Source organism: Thalassophryne amazonica, chromosome 6 (genome assembly GCF_902500255.1).
Source record: "Thalassophryne amazonica chromosome 6, fThaAma1.1, whole genome shotgun sequence".
In the NCBI taxonomy this organism is placed as follows: domain Eukaryota; kingdom Metazoa; phylum Chordata; class Actinopteri; order Batrachoidiformes; family Batrachoididae; genus Thalassophryne; species Thalassophryne amazonica.
Genome location: NC_047108.1, coordinates 13,037,583 through 13,055,137, shown reverse-complemented (window position 1 = coordinate 13,055,137; position 17,555 = coordinate 13,037,583). Strand labels below are relative to the sequence as shown.

The 17,555-nt window shown below is 43.0% G+C and overlaps 1 protein-coding gene across 1 annotated transcript in view; it reads right to left on the bottom strand.

The window, feature by feature from the left end:
- The window catches only part of sema3b (sema domain, immunoglobulin domain (Ig), short basic domain, secreted, (semaphorin) 3B), a 225,898-nt gene that overhangs the window by 54,122 nt on the left and 154,221 nt on the right, over nucleotides 1-17,555 (bottom strand).

Here is a 17,555-nt window from a genome sequence, read left to right as displayed (position 1 = left end):
GAGAGAAGAGCTGGATCCCACACAGCTTCCACTGCCAACGGAGCTGAAGAACACCGGAGCCGCCAAGCCCTGCGCCCCAGGTGGCCGCTGTCTTCAGCAGTCAGACCCGGTACTGCTGGCAGAGAACAGAGACAGTCCTGATGAGTGTGAGGTCGCACACTCAGTAATCCCACAGTCTGTACACAATTAGGAGGGAGAACCTCCACCTCCAGCAACAATTTCACCCGTGCAGCTCCTGTTGGTCTCTTTCCTGGATGGAGTGAGAGGCAAAGAACGTCGTTCTCTCACTGTCCGCCAATCCAGCCTCCGACAGAGTCCACAAGAACACGGCTGCACACAGAACAATGTCTTGGACAACAATAATCACAGCAGAGAAGATTACCTGAATGGTAGCTGATTTCGCAGCGAGGAGGTGGAGTCGCAGTCCAGCCTTTATGGAGATGGTGATGAGTTGGCTGAGTGACAGCTGGTACTGATGAAGAGTGACAGCTGTCACTCCCAGTGGCTCCGGCGCCCTCTCGTGCTTGAAGCCCGCACTCCAAGCAGGGCGCCATCTGGTGGTGGTGGGCCAGCAGTACCTCCTCTTCAGCGGCCCACACAACAAATAATAATAATAATAATAATAATAATAATAATAATAATAATACTAACGTGAGCAAACTGGATCCTTCCAGGAAGATTTTTTTTTAATTTAATTGAATTTATTTATTTATTTGTATGTTAACTGCAGTAGCCTTGCACCTGGTGATGTGCGTATATCTACCTTGATTGACAGCAAGCAGAAATAGACAAACAGATTGAAGTTGTACATTGATGTGAATGAGTGAGTTTTTGGCAGGTTAAATTCTTCATCAGTGGGATGGTCAGTGGGAAGAAACTGTTCCTAAAGCTGAGCAGCAAAATAATTGGACAAGAGTAGGAATCACTCTTCAACATCTACAATAAAAGGACTAAGCAAAAGCTGCACAAATCTCACACACACACACAGTCAGTTCTGCCTTGTACCTTCATGCCTCAGAGTCCCTACGTTCAGGACAAATGGAGACGTGTCAAGCTTTGTCCCTGCGTCCGTAAGACTTTTAAATGGCTGAATCTCATTTTTTTATTTCTTTTCTTTACACTTGGTCTAGTTTTAATTAATATTTGTGTCTCTGTGTGTGTGTGTGTGTGTGTGTGTGTGTGTGTGTGTGTGTGTGTGTGTGTGTGTGTGTGTGTGTGTGTGTGTGTGTGTGTGTGTGTGTGTGTGTGTGTGGACACACCCTATTGCTCCTCCACATGTGAAGTTCCTAACATAAAAATTCAGTTTAATTCTTTGAATTAAACTGAATTTTATTTCTAGCTGGCACCAGATTTGCAACAAGAACATGAAGTTACTGATGAGGAAAAAAACACTATCAAACGTCTCTCCCGGGTTCCCGGGTGTCCTTTAATCCTGTCTGTGAGCCGGGCTGATGGTCTCACTGCGTGAGCTGTGGACAGATAGTTCTTGTATGAGCCGGTTCGGGTCAAAGAGTCCCACCGCCTTTAAGCCTCACACACAAAGAGCCAAAGACCTCTCAGGGTCTGGAAGCCAGCAGGAGGTCCGACTTGGAGCAACTCGGTATGTATGAATTCATACATGTTTGAGAGTGCACGAGGGAAAGCGTTCAGCCAATCAGCTGCCAGACAGACTCAGGAGGTCTCCGGTTCGTGTGGATGCAAACGCTTTGATTTCTATCTCCAACACCGTCACTGCTCTGTTCATCAAGAAAACTTGTCAAATTTAAATCGACTCCTTTGGATTCCAGTCTTCCACGACTCCTCCTCCTCCTCCTCCTCAGTCTGACCCCTATTGTATTTAAAGCTGAACTTTGTGTTATTGTGTTTCACGGGGCGGCAGAAGGTGAGAGAGTCAGTGGAGCGGCGGTTCTGACAAAGTCCATTCTTTGATGTGACAAAAGAGAGACGGAGCAGGAAGGGAACTGAAAAGAAAAGGTGCCTGAAAAGGAGAAGGAGAGAGGTGAATTATGCCAGCAATCAGAAACGTGTGTGTGTGTGTGTGTGTGTGTGTGTGTGTGTGTGTGTGTGTGTGTGTGTGTGTGTGTGTGTGTGTGTGTGTGTGTGAGGAGAAGTGAAGGGGGCAGTCATCAACCTTTGACCCTGAGTGGCTCATTAGTTAAAACACAAGCTGTGACCCTAAACAACCCGGCCGTCACGTCTTTATAAAGGCGTTTTGTTCCTCGGCTGGTCTTTTATTTTACGTCTTTCTTTTTTTTCCACTTTAGAAACGATTAACCAGCTCACCTATTGATCATTTTGACCACTTTAAATCCGTCCTTGAGGTTTTCCTCTCTCCTATTTATGTCCAGCTTGATCTTAAAAGGTGGTTGATGGGTTTACTTCATTCAGCCTGATGCCCGTGGGATCAAAATCTGGGCAAATGTGATTTAACCAATTTTATGGACATAAAATTTATACTCTGGAAAATATGGTAAATATGATCAAAAGTTAACTTTTACTAGTTTTGAAGGTCATGTGACTTATACCCCAGTGTGACCTATGTATAAAAAAATCACATTTGTTATTAATAATTATTATTATTATTATTTTGGCTATTTATACTGGACTTTCCAGGAATCAGAGTGCTAAACAAAATAATCTCTAACAATAAAAGAATATGTGCTACACTAAAAGCTACACTACAAAAGTACACAAAAATTCCAAATTAAAGAATTGATAATACAAAAAAAAAACCCAATATAAAACACTGTATTTAAATAGGAATTCATGACCATAAACGCAAGGTGCTTCCTAAAATAAAATGTCAGTAAAACACAGAATATTTACATAAAATGCAAAGTTAATACATTAAGACAAAAACTGCCAACCATCACTGATTATTGGCAGCCAAGACCAGAAATGTCTTAAGTCTTGTTTTATGGCTGTAGCTGTAGACTTCAACTGAACTTGACTACCTAAGTAATCCTGGTTGAAGATTCCAAAGTTCAGCTCATAAGTCTGTTTATAAAATTAAGATAAATGCATGTATTGGGTGGGTGTGTATGTTCACCTGACCAAATGACTGGTCTGTTGCTAAGAAGCAACAACTGATTCATTATGAAAAAAGGGATGTGATGGGATGTCAAAATACATATGGATCTGTCAAATTAAAAATCCTTCCCAGCAACTATTCCTGCTGTGATACATATATTATACACTGTATTATCATTTAGGAGTTGGACTCAGAATCGGATTAAAGGTATAGAATTTGCTGTCCACTACTGGTTGAGTGAAAACACTGACATTTAGCAGCCCCTTCTGGTTGTTAAAATTAAATAGGAGATAGAGTGTGCGTCCAGTCTGACTGAGCTTGTGGTGTAACAGCATCTAGCTGTGATTATGTTTAATAAATTGGTTTATTAGTTTTTGCGTCATTCTGTTAACAGATGAAGGTGGAAACATGACCTCCTCAGTGGCGGTAATAATATGAAACACCGCCCAGAAAACAAAGAGCTACTGAGGTCCAGTGATCCAAGAGATGACTTTTAATAAAATTGACATCTAAAATTCTAAGTGTATATAGAAGACTGTTATTAGCTCCAGCACGCTGCACAGTGTAATAACACAAGAATGTCTTTGATCAACCTCGCTGAACCGAATGATGCAATTGCACTGTCATTTATGTGGCACATTCCTCCTGAAAACTAGACCCAAACCTTACACAAAGTGGGCAGCAAGTATAAATTCCATTTCAGCCAAAGCTGGCCAGAATGATCTAAAGTCATCACTTTTGACATTATGTCACATGATGCAGACTGTGTGGAAAACCATGTGCAGATGTCTTTGGATCTCTGTGACATTCATTTTGTTTCTCTGTGACATTAATTTTATCACTGTCTCTACAAGTTCAACAGTTTCACCGCATATCGATAGAATTCTGATGACTGACTCCTTGAAATCACTGAAAGACTGGGTCTTAGTCTAAGGTCCAGAACAAATGCAAGCCCAGACACACAAATTCCTCATTCAGCTTCTCGAGTGCTGCAATCAGAGTATCTGTTGATTCCACAAAGATCACAATATCATCCACAAAGTCAAGGTCAGTTAACCTTTTCTCACCAACAAAAGCACCCAAGTCACTGGTTTCCATGACCCAACTCAACACCCAGTCCATGCAAGCACTGAACAGTGTAGGAGTCAGAACTCATCCCAGTCTACATTGGGGAAAAAACCCTGTCTCTGCCTCTGCTCCATACAGCACTAACAGTGTCTGTGCGTTGGCTGGCTATGATGTCCACCAACTCCTTCAGAATCCCACAAATTCTCAGGATCTCTCAGAAAGGATCCTGATCGGTTAAATCAAACACTGCAACAATCAACGTAGGCTGCAAAGAAGCACTGTTGATATTCACACTTGAGTTCTACCAGTACTTGCAGGACTAAAATCCGGGCCATGGTTGGCTTCTGGTTGGGCATGAAACCAGACTGCTCTGGTTACTGAGAACAGGGGCGTAGGTTTGCATATGGACCATAGGGACAAGTCACAACCAATATTTTGGGATGGCAAAATAGTCCCTACCAATATTTAGCATTTTTGTTTATATAACAAAATCATTCACTATTTTTTTGCGAACTCGATACTATAATTTTAGTCGTCACATTTTGTGTTTTCGACGTGCCAGAGTGACAGGGTTACCCATGTTGCAATTTCATTAGCTCACGTTCTTCTCACATGGACGTAAACAAAGTGCATCTCGTGGCAGGCAGTGCTTCATTTGTAAAGTGGGAGGTCCCGGAGCACAGAGGATGGGTGGCTCCGGTGCAGTGTTGCCAAATGTACGATAATTATCGTATTTGTACGATAGTTGTGCCCTCTGTACGATGTACGATCAATAATGGGAAAAAATCCAATATGTACGATAATTTCAGTTGGTTGGCCAAACACGCATCTCTCTCTGACACCCAAGAATCATTTTGCAGGCGTTGCACTCAGTCGGCATCAAACACACACCACACACAGGGCTGCTGCTGGCTTTCGGCGACCGTCATTTGAAAGCCCGCCCCCTCTCATACAGAGTAATGAGTTCCATCCAATCTGTGCCGTGACAGGAAGATTCCCCAACCATCTTTTTTTTTCGAAACTTTATTTCAACAAATGCAATAACAAACGAACAAAACACAAGAGCAAAGAGATATACAAGAAAAATAAAAAGTTCAAGTTCCTTATGGAGGTGTCAACATTTTTTCTGTGTTCAACAAAATCTGCACAAGTGGCATCGGATGACGACAGCGACCTCGAGGTTGAATTCGACTCTTTCTAGTCTGGTAATTAACATGTTTGTGTCCCTTCACAGAAAAAAAAAATCTTTTTAGTCTGGTAGTGCATTTGCTTGTGCATTTGCGTTCTTTTTGTGCCATAGTTTCCCCATTACTATAATTACTGTTTAAAAATGTGACATAAAATTCTTTGTAAATTTAAAAAAAGAAACGCTAAAATAGCTACGTTGTATGCGTTTTGTTTGTGTACGATAATTTCTCCCAAAATACGATCATTTTGAGGTTTTGGTACGATAGTTTCATATTTCATATCTGGCAACACTGCTCCGGTGCAGAAAAACAAGAAGGGCGGAGGGGGGGCTGGAGAACAATGCTGTGCGCCACATTTAAAATAAACTGCACACCCACACAAACACGCACACACACCTTCACAAATGACACTAACATCCTGCCTTTTCCTCAAAAATTACTACATTTATGTTTGCTGTCTGTCTCTGTACTTTTCTGTCACTTTTGCGCTCTTTTTCATACTTTCCCTCGTTTCAAAAGTCACCGAACGCACTGTTGGAAAGAACGGGTTCTTGGCTCGCTGTCAAATTTTTCAGAGTGAGGGCTTATATGAGAACTTACGGTAATGAGAATCAGCGGCGCACTAGTTTTTTGTTTTTTTTTTTTCAGCGGCGCACTAGTGTGAAACTTCCGTGTTTTTCCTCTGCATTATGACATCACAGGCTTACGTTTACCGTAATACACCATATATATCATTGGAAATCTTTTTTTTTTTTGGCAAATTAGGTTGCCAGATACCTACAACTGCAATAGATTATACATCTTGGTTGCAAAAACTTTTTTTTTTTTTTTTGTTAGCTCCACAAGTATTTTTTTGTTGTCTTGTTCTCTCAGGTGTAGGCCTATAGAATAGATTAGTGATTTTGGGTGCAATTTTGTTATTTAAGCTATTTGTTTGTTTGCCTACACACTTAATAATGTAAATAAAGTGTTAAATTATTCAGCATTATGTCGTCATATGTTATGTATTATGCTGTACTTGTGCGTCTAATGGTATGAGTGGGTTAGGGGGTGGTGGTGGTGGGCAGGGGGGCCGGGGGGGGGTATTGTCCCTACCAAAGCTGAGACCAAACCTACGCCCTTGATTGAGAAGCAAGTAGTTGAAACTGAATCTTATTAAGAATATTCCTTCCAAGCACCTTCCCCGGCACAGATACCCCTGTCCTTATTGCATTCCAGGTAAATCACCTTTTCCTTTCCAGATTGGAAGAACAAGTTCTTTAAGGAAGACCCTATGGATGTCTCCCAGTTTGAAACAAAGACAGTTTGCAGTGTCAGGAGAAGACCATCTCCACCCACCTGGTTGAGCTCAGCTCTGATGCTGTGGCTGAGCTTTCTCAGCCCTGAGCTGTTTTACAGCCTTCATGATCTCATCAACACCAAAACATAGGTGTGGTCCAGGATCAGGGTGAAAGACCCCTAAACAGCTGTTAAAAGCTGCATGAGGCAACAGCTGATCATGGGATACTCCGTCAGTCACGGTAACGTGAATGTGTGTAAGAACGTGAGTACAGCAATTTCAGTTTTACACAATTAAAGATGTTTACTCCATGAACATCATCATGATATTAATTAACAGCAAATATGCTGCAATATCACCATTGAACAATGCTCATTGCAAACTATGTTCAGCAGAACCTGCTGTCAGTCGATCATGGAACAAAGTCAACAAAACCGTCCAATCAATTAGTCAGTTTGTAATAAAAATGCAACAAAGCGTCATTGTTCTCTTTGTTCTGGAATGTCTGACTCCAGCTCCAGGCCTGAAAACAACCTGACAGAGAGAAAGAAAAACACACTTTTCTATAATTAGAGTGACGACATGTATGAGGTCAGGTCAGGTCTACATGTGACGATGTGTGGTTACCCCGCAAAATAACAGGACAGAGCGTCAACCTGTTCAACAATAACATAAAAAAGACAAGAATGTCCATCAAATGTGGAAGAACTTTTAAGAATATACTTCTTGTGAAACCTTTTGCAATGAGTGGAGTGGTGCAGTCCACCCATTGCTCTGGCAATATGTTCCACTCATTGCTCATGGAGGTGTAGAGGATTGCCTGTATGGATGAAATCCTTTGTGGACCTTGTTTGCCCAGTGGCCACTACTGTGGCCAATAATGCTAAACAGGAACCCTGAACCCTGAACACAAGACGCCTAAGTCCTCAATGGGAAATCTTGCTGAGGAGGTGATGGCTCGTAACCAAACAGCAGTGAAGGTGGATGAAGGCTGTGACAGATCCTCAGCCCCCTATCATCTAGGATTCAGACTAAGGACCTGTCAAGGGCCGTGTGTTTGTTGGTGTGCACTAACAATCCCATGGTAAACAAACCCACACAAAGGCATTTCTACATCAACCCTGGATGTAGATTTTCTGCACGTTCATTGATCAAAACACAGTCTTCCTTGCCAACGAAGGGTTTCCGATGTAGTTGTACATCACCCCTCCCCCCCCACACAACAACTACAGATCGCTGCGCTCATGATTACTCCCCACTCTGATGGATTTTCACTGTGCTCCAATGAAATTCCTCACTGCTCGCTCCAAAACAGAAAACAACCTGCATTGTATTTTCATTTTATCTTAAACTGTAGGATGGCCTCAAAATAACTGAGCAGCCAACTCCACATTCAAGCAGAAATAATTTATTTCAAGATGCAGTAACAAAATTTTAATGAGTATGAGTAAAATTAAAGTAATCAGGTGCAGGTCTGATTCTTCTGCGGTATGTGAAAACAGAGTGAGACGTCTTTAATAGAGGTGGGCGATACCAGGAATTTTGGTATTGATCCGATACCAAGTAAATACAGGCCCAGTATCGCCGATATTGATACCGATACCAATACGTTTTCATATTTAAGCTTCATAGATCCAAAGGATCCAAAAGACCTAGGAGAGAATTTCCCCAAACATTGTATGTGACAACAAAATACTTTATTTATCACAATCAACATTTTTGTTTAAAAAATATCACTCAGCACAACTTAAACCAAAATCTCTTGAGGTAGAGGGCTGACTCAAGGAGAGCACTGAGTGGGTGGGCCAGGCTGAGCCTACCTGCATGGCCGTTGGCTGGCGCTGCTGAGCCACGTGACAGCGCAACAACAAAAGACCAGAGGGGGGGAGGGTGCGCTGCTCCATGTTGTGTGACACAGCACAGCGCTGCTCTTACAGAGTAAACTTTGATGAATCTGGGTGTGTAGCAAGTCAGTGGGTGCGGGAGAGAAAAAAGCTTGAGTATCGATCTTTTTACACGAAGATTGTTCAATATCAATACCAGCGTTGGTATTGATATTATCGATATTAGGATCGATCCGCCCTAGTGTTTAAAGCTTAATGTTCCAGTTTGTTGTAATATTCCACCCCGCACTTTGACCATAATCCATCCTCTGCGCTCCACTCCATGCTGACTCTGGTGACATGCCCTAATTTTTGCTAAATATTACCCCTATTGGCACAAATGACATTAGATTATTAACATTTGTGGATCACAATATGTCTAGATGTCACAATGTTTTAAATATGTTTAAAGCTATTATACTATTTTTTCCTCAGTAGCAGTTCTGATTTTTTTTTTTTTAATTCACTCAGATTACATAAACCCAGAAACAACCCTGAAAGGGCATCTCTGGGATTATTCTGTGCTAAATTTGTTTGTTGTGCAGCAGCAACTGTCTCAATCCATTCCACTGGGGTGAACCAAGAACCCATGTGGTTGGACTCCAACAACTCCAGCCTGGCTTCCAAACTCGCACGGAGGACATAAACACAGAAATGTGAGCTGACACAAGCAGACAGACCGCCGATCAGGTGAAACCGGAGACTGGACCGTCGTATAAATGGAGCTCATTGTGCGTCTGCTCCAGCTGTGTAATCGCACCGTTGAAGGGCTTCTGGTCTTGATACGCGCGTAGACGCAGCCGTCCAAAGTTGTGATGTCATCCTGGGTGGTCCGTGTCCATATTTAGACACATAATTAGTGCACACATTACTGAGGAAAGTGTTTCTAAGTTCAGCAGGACGTCGACCACTCAACATCTGGATAGACTTCAGCTCTTTCACATCTCCAGGTGATGTAACGTCCACACCAGATGTCTGATAAACAGCGACACAGCAGCCAAACATTTTGTTTTAGTGAGCGCCCCTCTTGCAGCACTCTCTCTCTCTGTTAAACATCCAATTATTCAGTTTTAACTATATTATGTGAAAAGCAGTGTCTGCCATTCTGTGAAATCTGCCCCCTAGTGGATAAACATTGTAATGTGTTAACTTTGTGCACATTAAATGTTGTAATATGTAAACAAGACACACATAGTTCACATGCATGTCATATAGTGGAAAATTCACATTTTTGCAGTTTAAATAGGACAGTGGTAGATGTAGTGGGGGGCAGGGGGTGCTGACCCCCCCCCCCCCCCCCGAGCTGCTGACCAAAGGTGTGATAGAATACTGAAATCTTCTATTTTTGTGTGCAGAATTTGAAGATTTCCCACGTTTAAAATAAAAGTTGTGACTCGAAAGTTGGTATTTAACTTCCCAGAATGCCGGAAAACAGCTACAGATTTTTTTTTAAATTCCTGGGGGGAGAGAATGCCTCCTGACCACCCTAATAGGGGTGTGGCTTCAGCACACCCACCAAACTCACAACTCTCCTCACCCCAGTAAGAACAGAAACAAAATAATAGTCTGCTTGCAGGATCGAACATTCAGATCCAGATGAGCAGCCAGAGACGTCAACTCAGACTTCAAAGACTTGTATAAATTCTTTGCACAGATGCATCGTGGCTTTAAGTTGCTGCAGAAGCTCCAGTTGTGTCCCTGTAACCAATCACAGCTCTGGATAAGATCTTTACCACCAAAAGGAGCAGACAGGCTTTCCGACAGTGATGTTTTGACGTGGTCTCTGCACGTCCAAGCTGAACATCAGGAGGAGGCTGGCAGATTTTTTACCTTCACCAATGAAGTTGGGTCCAGGTTATGTTTTCACCCCTGATTGTTTGCTTGTCTGATTGTGAACAGCCTGTAACCCACAATTTTTCATATATCTTTATGATTTATTTTTTTTATTTTTTTATTTTTTACAAAGGATTCATATCTTGATAGGCAAGAATTGATTAAGGTCAAAGGTCAAAGTCAGGAAAAATCTTGAAAAAATTGGAAAAGCTTTAACATTCAATGAATTTTCACAAATTCAGAACTCTGTTCCAAAAGATGACTTTTTTTTTTTTTAATATTTGAGGGCGTTATTTAGGACTGTGTCCTTTATCAACTGACAAAGTTTGATTAAACGTCTGGACGGAGCTGCACTGACAGCGATGGAGAGTTCACGAGGAGCTCCTCTGTCCCCTGACTGATCCTCTGCACAGAGCACGAAGACTGAAGTCTGTTTTTACTTCACTTCAGTTCTGAAGGCACTAAGTACTGAGAGATGTTTGCTGATGTCTGAGCTCTTTACACCTGATTTACTAAGTTAGATATTTGTTTATTTGTTTGTTTGTGTGCCCAACCCCTCAGCCTCTGCACCAGATGAGCTCCTTCTAAAGCTTTTTCCAGATCACATGTGAATCCAGTCATACTGAAGAATGTGTCCCGCAGGACGGCAACAGACTGTCAGTTTTCCTGTCTGCAAAAGACAACTGAGACACTTTTTGACCATAAACCTGAAGGTGTTTCTTGATCCTCTTAAATTAGACCAAGAACCACCACTGTGAAGAGTTTGCCTCTCCACAAATAATGGTTCTGTGTGTCTGTCTGTCTGTCCGTCCATCCATCTGTGTGTGTGTCTGTCTATCTCTGTGTCGGTCTGTCTGTGTGTCTGTCCGTCTGTCTGTGTGTGTGTGTCTGCCTGTGCATCTGTGTGTCTGTCCGTCTGTCTGTGTGTGTGTGTCTGCCTGTGCATCTGTGTGTCTGTCTGTCCGTCTGCCTGTCTGTCCGTCTGTCTTTGTGTCTGTCTGCCTGTCTGTCTGTGCGTCTGTGTGTCTGTCTGTCTGTCTGTCTGTTTGTCTGTGTGTCCGTCTGTCTGTCCGCCTGTGTGTCTGTCTGTGTGTCTGTCCGTCTGTCTGTCCGTATGTGTGTCTGTCATCCGTCTGTCTGTCTGTCCGTCCATTCGTCTGTTGTGTGTCTGTCGTCTGTCTGTCCGTCCATTCGTCTGTTGTGTGTCTGTCATCTATCTGTCCATCTGTCCGTCCATCTGTCGGTGCAGTTTCAACCAGACGGTGAAAAAAACCTGGACTGTTCTTTTACATTGTAAGTCAAATAAGACGTAGTTGTCCACTGTCCACTGCAAAGGCTCAAAATGTAAAGATTAATTTCAATCAAACTTGCAAATAAACTCTGTGGGCAACATTGGTCATCTCAAGGTCACACAGTAGTGTTCAGAATAATAGTAGTGCTATGTGACTAAAAAGATTAATCCAGGTTTTGAGTATATTTCTTATTGTTACATGGGAAAGAAGGTACCAGTAGATTCAGTAGATTCTCACAAATCCAACAAGACCAAGCATTCATGATATGCACACTCTTAAGGCTATGAAATTGGGCTATTAGTAAAAAAAAAAGTAGAAAAGGGGGTGTTCACAATAATAGTAGCATCTGCTGTTGACACTACAAACTCAAAACTATTATGTTCAAACTGCGTTTTTAGCAATCCTGTGACTCACTAAACTAGTATTTAGTTGTAAACTAGTTGTATGCCGCTGCTGACAGAGCAAAAGCGCCTTCGTGTTGAAGCCTCACAGGACACGTTGGACTCCGAAAAATGATTCCCACCTCTTCCACCATTCAGAAGATTCAGACAGCTTTCGGTGGTGTTTCAGTCGTGTGACTATCCGAGAAAATGTGGAAAAGGTGAGCATGTCACAACATGTCCTGTGAGGCTTCAACACGGAGGTGCTGTTGCTCCGCCATCAGCTTCGTGCCCAAGCCATCGGCATGAATTTCGCCGCCACTCCTTTTCATGGCCAAATTTTCTGCCACAGTGGAATGTGCCGAAAAAGTGCTGATGTCCACCTCTTCCACAATTTCTCGGATAGTCACAAGACGGTCCCACATCACCACAGCGTTCACTTTGGAAATGATCCGGTCATTTCAGCATATTGATGGCCGCCCGGAGCGCAGCTCACTCTCCACCGTTGTGCGGACGTCTTTAAACCGGTTGTACCGCTCCTTAATTTGTGTGATGCCCAGAGGATCGTCACCGAAAGCCGTCTGAATAATCCAAATGGTTTCCACCTGGCTGTCGCCCAGTTTCTGGCAAAATTTGATGCAGTCGAGCTGCTCCAGTCGTTCCGCCATTTCCTTGCAAAGAAAAAACGACGAGAGACTCCACCCATCCTCACACAAAGGCTGCTTACAAGCAAATGACGCAATTGACAGGCATGAAAAAACTCACGGGTGCGCATGAAGGTTCAAGGTTGGCTCATGCAAGCACACGTGATTCAAATCCATCAGGTTTTTTGAAAAAAATAAAAAGGTCGGATACTTTTCTAACAGACCTCGTATTTAGTTGTATAACCACAGTTTTTCATGATTTCTTCACATCTGCGAGGCATTAATTTTTTGGTTTGGAACCAAGATTTTGCTCGTTTACTAGTGTGCTTGGGGTCATTGTCTTGTTGAAACACCCATTTCAAGGGCATGTCCTCTTCAGCATAAGGCAACATGACCTCTTCAAGTATTCTGACATATCCAAACTGATCCATGATACCTGGTGTGCGATATATAGGCCCAACACCATAGTAGGAGAAACATGTCCATATCATGATGCTTGCACACCTTGCTTCACTGTCTTCACTGTGAACTGTGGCTTGAATTCAGAGTTTGGGGGTCATCTCACAAACTGTCTGCGGCCCTTGGACCTAAAAAGAACAATTTTACTCTCATCAGTCCACAAAATATTCCTCCATTTCTCTTTAGGACATTTGATGTGTTCTTTAGCAAATTGTAACCTCTTCTGCACATGTCTTTTATTTAACAGAGGGACTTTGCGGGGATTCTTGCAAATAAATTAGCTTCACACTGCTGAAGATGGTGTCAGTGTGCACGGCATGCCATCTGTTTCTCTCGCTTTTTTGTGTGTTTTTGGTGTTTCTCAGTTTTAACACTTTACAAATCGAGTCTCTGCTGGTATATGATCATCAGTCCCTCTTGGATCTACAACAAATTGTTGGAGTTTTAAGTGTTTTTAACCATTATGGATCGAAACCTCTACCCCCGCTACTATCGGAAATACCATCTCACCTGCTCCGTGCCCCAGCTCCGTCTTCCCGGCGGAGGCGTCATCGGCGCCGTGGTAAACGCAGCGGCCAGATGGTAAAGCTAAGGATTCTTCTGGCACACTCATCTCGTGGATTACATCCTGCGCAGGGTTCGTGGCGCTCCCTTACGGTGCCCTGGCGTTTCCTCGACCCTATTGATAGCTGTCTGGTAGCTGTTGCCGGTGTGGATGACGTCAATCTCATGTTACGCAATTCAGTGTCCCCGTGGGAGAAATCTCCGTAACCTGAAGACGCCGCTCCGTGTTCAGCGATCCGCTGGGCTACAAGCTCCAGTTCCTACCAGAATTTGCCTTGTGAACGCCAGATCCCTGGCAAACAAAAGTTTTATTCTCAGGGACTTATTTGATACCCGTGATCTGGATTTCCTTTGCGTTACGGAGACATGGATGAAAGCTGGTGAGTGCAGCCCTGTCGTGGAACTTTTACCGGCCGATTGCTCCTTTTTTAACTCTCCACAGACACTGGGCTGGGGTGGAGGAACATTGACTGTTTTTAAAAGTTATTTTACCTGCAAACAGTGTCCTGCTTCCTTCTCCAGTTTTGAACTGACTGTTTTTGAGGTTGGTTGCAAAGACCCGGTGCTCTGCACCGTCATCTACCGGCCTCCAAAATACAACAAGGAGTTTATAAATGAGTTTTCAAACTTCCTTGCAGGACTGTTGCCCTACTATGACCGTCGTCTTCTTGTTGGCGATTTTAATATCCATGTCTGCTGCCCTGACAAACCCATGGTGGAAGATTTTTTAAACTTAGTGGACTCTTTTAATTTGAAGCAGTGGGTGGCTCCACACACCAACATGGACATACATTAGACTTGTTTTTTCCCATGGTCTGCTTGTGTCAAACTTAGAAATCGATGACTTTGGTTTTTCTGATCATGCACCAGTCTTTTTTAGTGTTGAACTCTCTTGTGTACCTGCGTAGTGCTGCGCATCTGTCAGACTCCGTTGGGCTTTTAACCCCCTCACTGCCGAACGTTTTTCTGCTGCCTTCTCTGCTGCTTGTGTGCTCCCCGTTTCACCTGCGGCTGATACGGAGGAGCTGTACTGTCGGTTTAACTCCTCCTGCCTTTCTATAATGGACTCTGTGGCTCCTCTAAAACTCAGGCGGTCTAAGTCTAGATCTGAACCCTGGCTTAATGACAGAACCCGTGCTGCCAGACGGGAATCTCGCAGAGCTGAACGGAGGTGGAAGAAAGACAAGCTGCAGGTTTCATTTCTAATTTTAAAGAACCGTTGGGGCCACTATCAAAGCACTGTCAAAGAGTCCATAAGAGAGTATTTGTCACACATTGTAACGGAAAATTACAAGAACCCCCGTGTTGTTCAGAACAATTTACTCTGTCCTGAATGTACCACAGCCTGTTTGTCTGGAAACATCCACTGACTTATGTAACAGTTTTCTACATTTTTTTATTGACAAGGTTGCTTCTGCAAGAGCTCTCATTTCTCCACCCAATTTTGACCCCTCTGTCTCTGCTCCCTGCCCTGCGGTTTTTAACAGATTTGAACCTGTGACTCTGTCACAGTTAGAGGATGTGGTGGCTCATTTGAAACCATCGGGTTGTCCTTGTGATGTGGTCCCCCCCACCCCACTTTTTTAAAGAACTTTTTCCTACCTTAGGGCAGTCTGTTCTGACCATTATAAACAGCAGCCTATCCTCCGGTGTTGTCCCTGTTAGTTTTAAGCACGCAGTCGTTCAGCCTTTGTTGAAGAAGCCTGGCCTCGACAACACTGAACTATCAAACTTTAGGCCTATCTCCAAGTTGCCATTTGTCTCCAAGATCCTGGAGAAAATTGTCTATGCACAACTTTTAACTTACCTTGATGACCATAACATTTCAGAGGTTTTTCAGTCTGGTTTTAAATTGTTGCATAGCCCAGAAACTGCCCTTTTAAAGGTTTTAATGACATTTTAATGGCAAATGATAGTGGTAACCATGTCATTCTTGTCCTGCTTGACCTGACTGCTGCTTTTGATACAATTGACCACAACATACTGATAAATCATTTGCAGCAGCTTGTGGGCATCGGTGGTAGTGCCCTGGACTGGTTCAGGTCCTACTTAACTGGTAGGACTATGTGCGTTGGCCTTGGGGTTTGTGAATCCTCCTCCGCTCCACTTTTATATGGGGTCCCACAGGGTTCAATTGTTGGACCCCTGCTCTTCTCCCTGTATTTGCTTCCCTTGGGGTCCATTCTCAGAAAGCATGGCATCAGCTTCCACTGCTATGCTGATGACAGCCAGCTATATGCCCCCTTAAAGAAAAATGATGCCTCTTCTCTTCAGCTCCCTTTGTCCTGTCTTGAGGATGTTAAAGCCTGGATGACATTGATTTTCTTAATTTTAATGAAAAGAAAACGGAGGTGATTGTTTTTGGCCCTAGCAGCTCCTGTTCTTCCTCACCTGTCGATCTGGGGCCTTTGTCAGCCTTTTCAAAATCTACTGTCACAAACTTGGGTTTTAAGATGGACAACAATTTTAAACTGGACCACCAAATCAGTGCAGCAGTCAGATTGAGTTTCTTTCACTTAAGGCAGCTTGCTAAGGTTAAGCCTTTTCTTGCACATCAGCACTTTGAAACAGCAATCCATGCTTTGAGTACCTCCCGGCTGGATTACTGTAATGCACTTTATTATGGAATTAGCCAGTCCTCCCTTGCACGTCTCCAGCTAGTTCAGAATGCTGCTGCCCGTCTGCTAACTGGTGCACGTAAGAGGGAGCACATTACATCTATTCTGGCCTCCCTCCACTGGCTGCCTGTGCATTTTAGAATTCATTTTAAGATTCTTTTATTTGTTTTTAAATCTTTAAATGGCCTTGCCCCGCCCTACCTCTCTGAGCTGCTTCATTGTTACGCCCCTGCTCGCCACCTCCGGTCAGCTGATCAGCTCCTCCTGGAGGTGCCGAGGTGCAAGCGTATGCTCAGAGGGGACAGAGCTTTTGTTTCAGCACTTTGTTTCAGCTGCAGCTGTTTTTTTTAAGTGCTTTATAAATAAAGTTGATTTGATTTGATTTGATTCACACAGGTGTCTTCTAACTGTCACAGCACTTACAGGTAACTCCAGACGAACTTTGCTCATCCTGGAGCTGATCAATGGGTGAGCCTTTGCCATTCTGGTTATTCTTCTATCCATTTTGATGGTTGTTTTCCATTTTCTTCCACACGTCTCTGTTTTTTTTTTTTTTTTGTCCATTTTAAAGCATTGGAGATCATTGTAGATGAACAGCCTATAATTTTTTGCACATGCGTATAAGTTTTCCCCTCTCCAATCAACTTTTTAATCAAACTACGCTGTTCTTCTGATCAATGTCTTGAATGTCCCATTTTCCTCAGGCTTTCAAAGAGAAAAGCATGTTCAACAGGTGCTGGCTTCATCCTTAAATAGGGGACACCTGATTCACACCTGTTTGTTCCACAAAATTGATGAACTCACTGACTGTATGCCACACTACTATTATTGTGAACACCCCCTTTTCTACTTTTTTTATTAATAGCCCAATTTCATAGCCTTAAGAGTGTGCATATCATGAATGCTTGGTCTTGTTGGATTTGTGAGAATCTATTGAATCTACTGGTGCCTTGTTTCCCATGTAACAATAAGAAATATACTCAAAACCTGGATTATCAATCAATCAACCAAAGTCGGAAAATCAGCCAACGGCGCTCAGGCGTCGCAAACATCTGAATGTCTTATTGTTACTTTGTTATGCAAATGTTAACTCTGAGAACCACAGAATAAACTGTGAACACACTGATGATGGACTCCAGCAGCACGTCATGCTGACAGTCCCGTTTGACCATAAAGGAACATAAACATTTTTCCACACATTCCTACCAAATTTCTGCTCTCTTTTTGTTTCAAATCTTCATCTTAAGAGGCTGACTACTTATAAAAGCTTTGACCTAAAACTGATCTGTTTCCTCCAACTTACCCCGACTCCAGAAC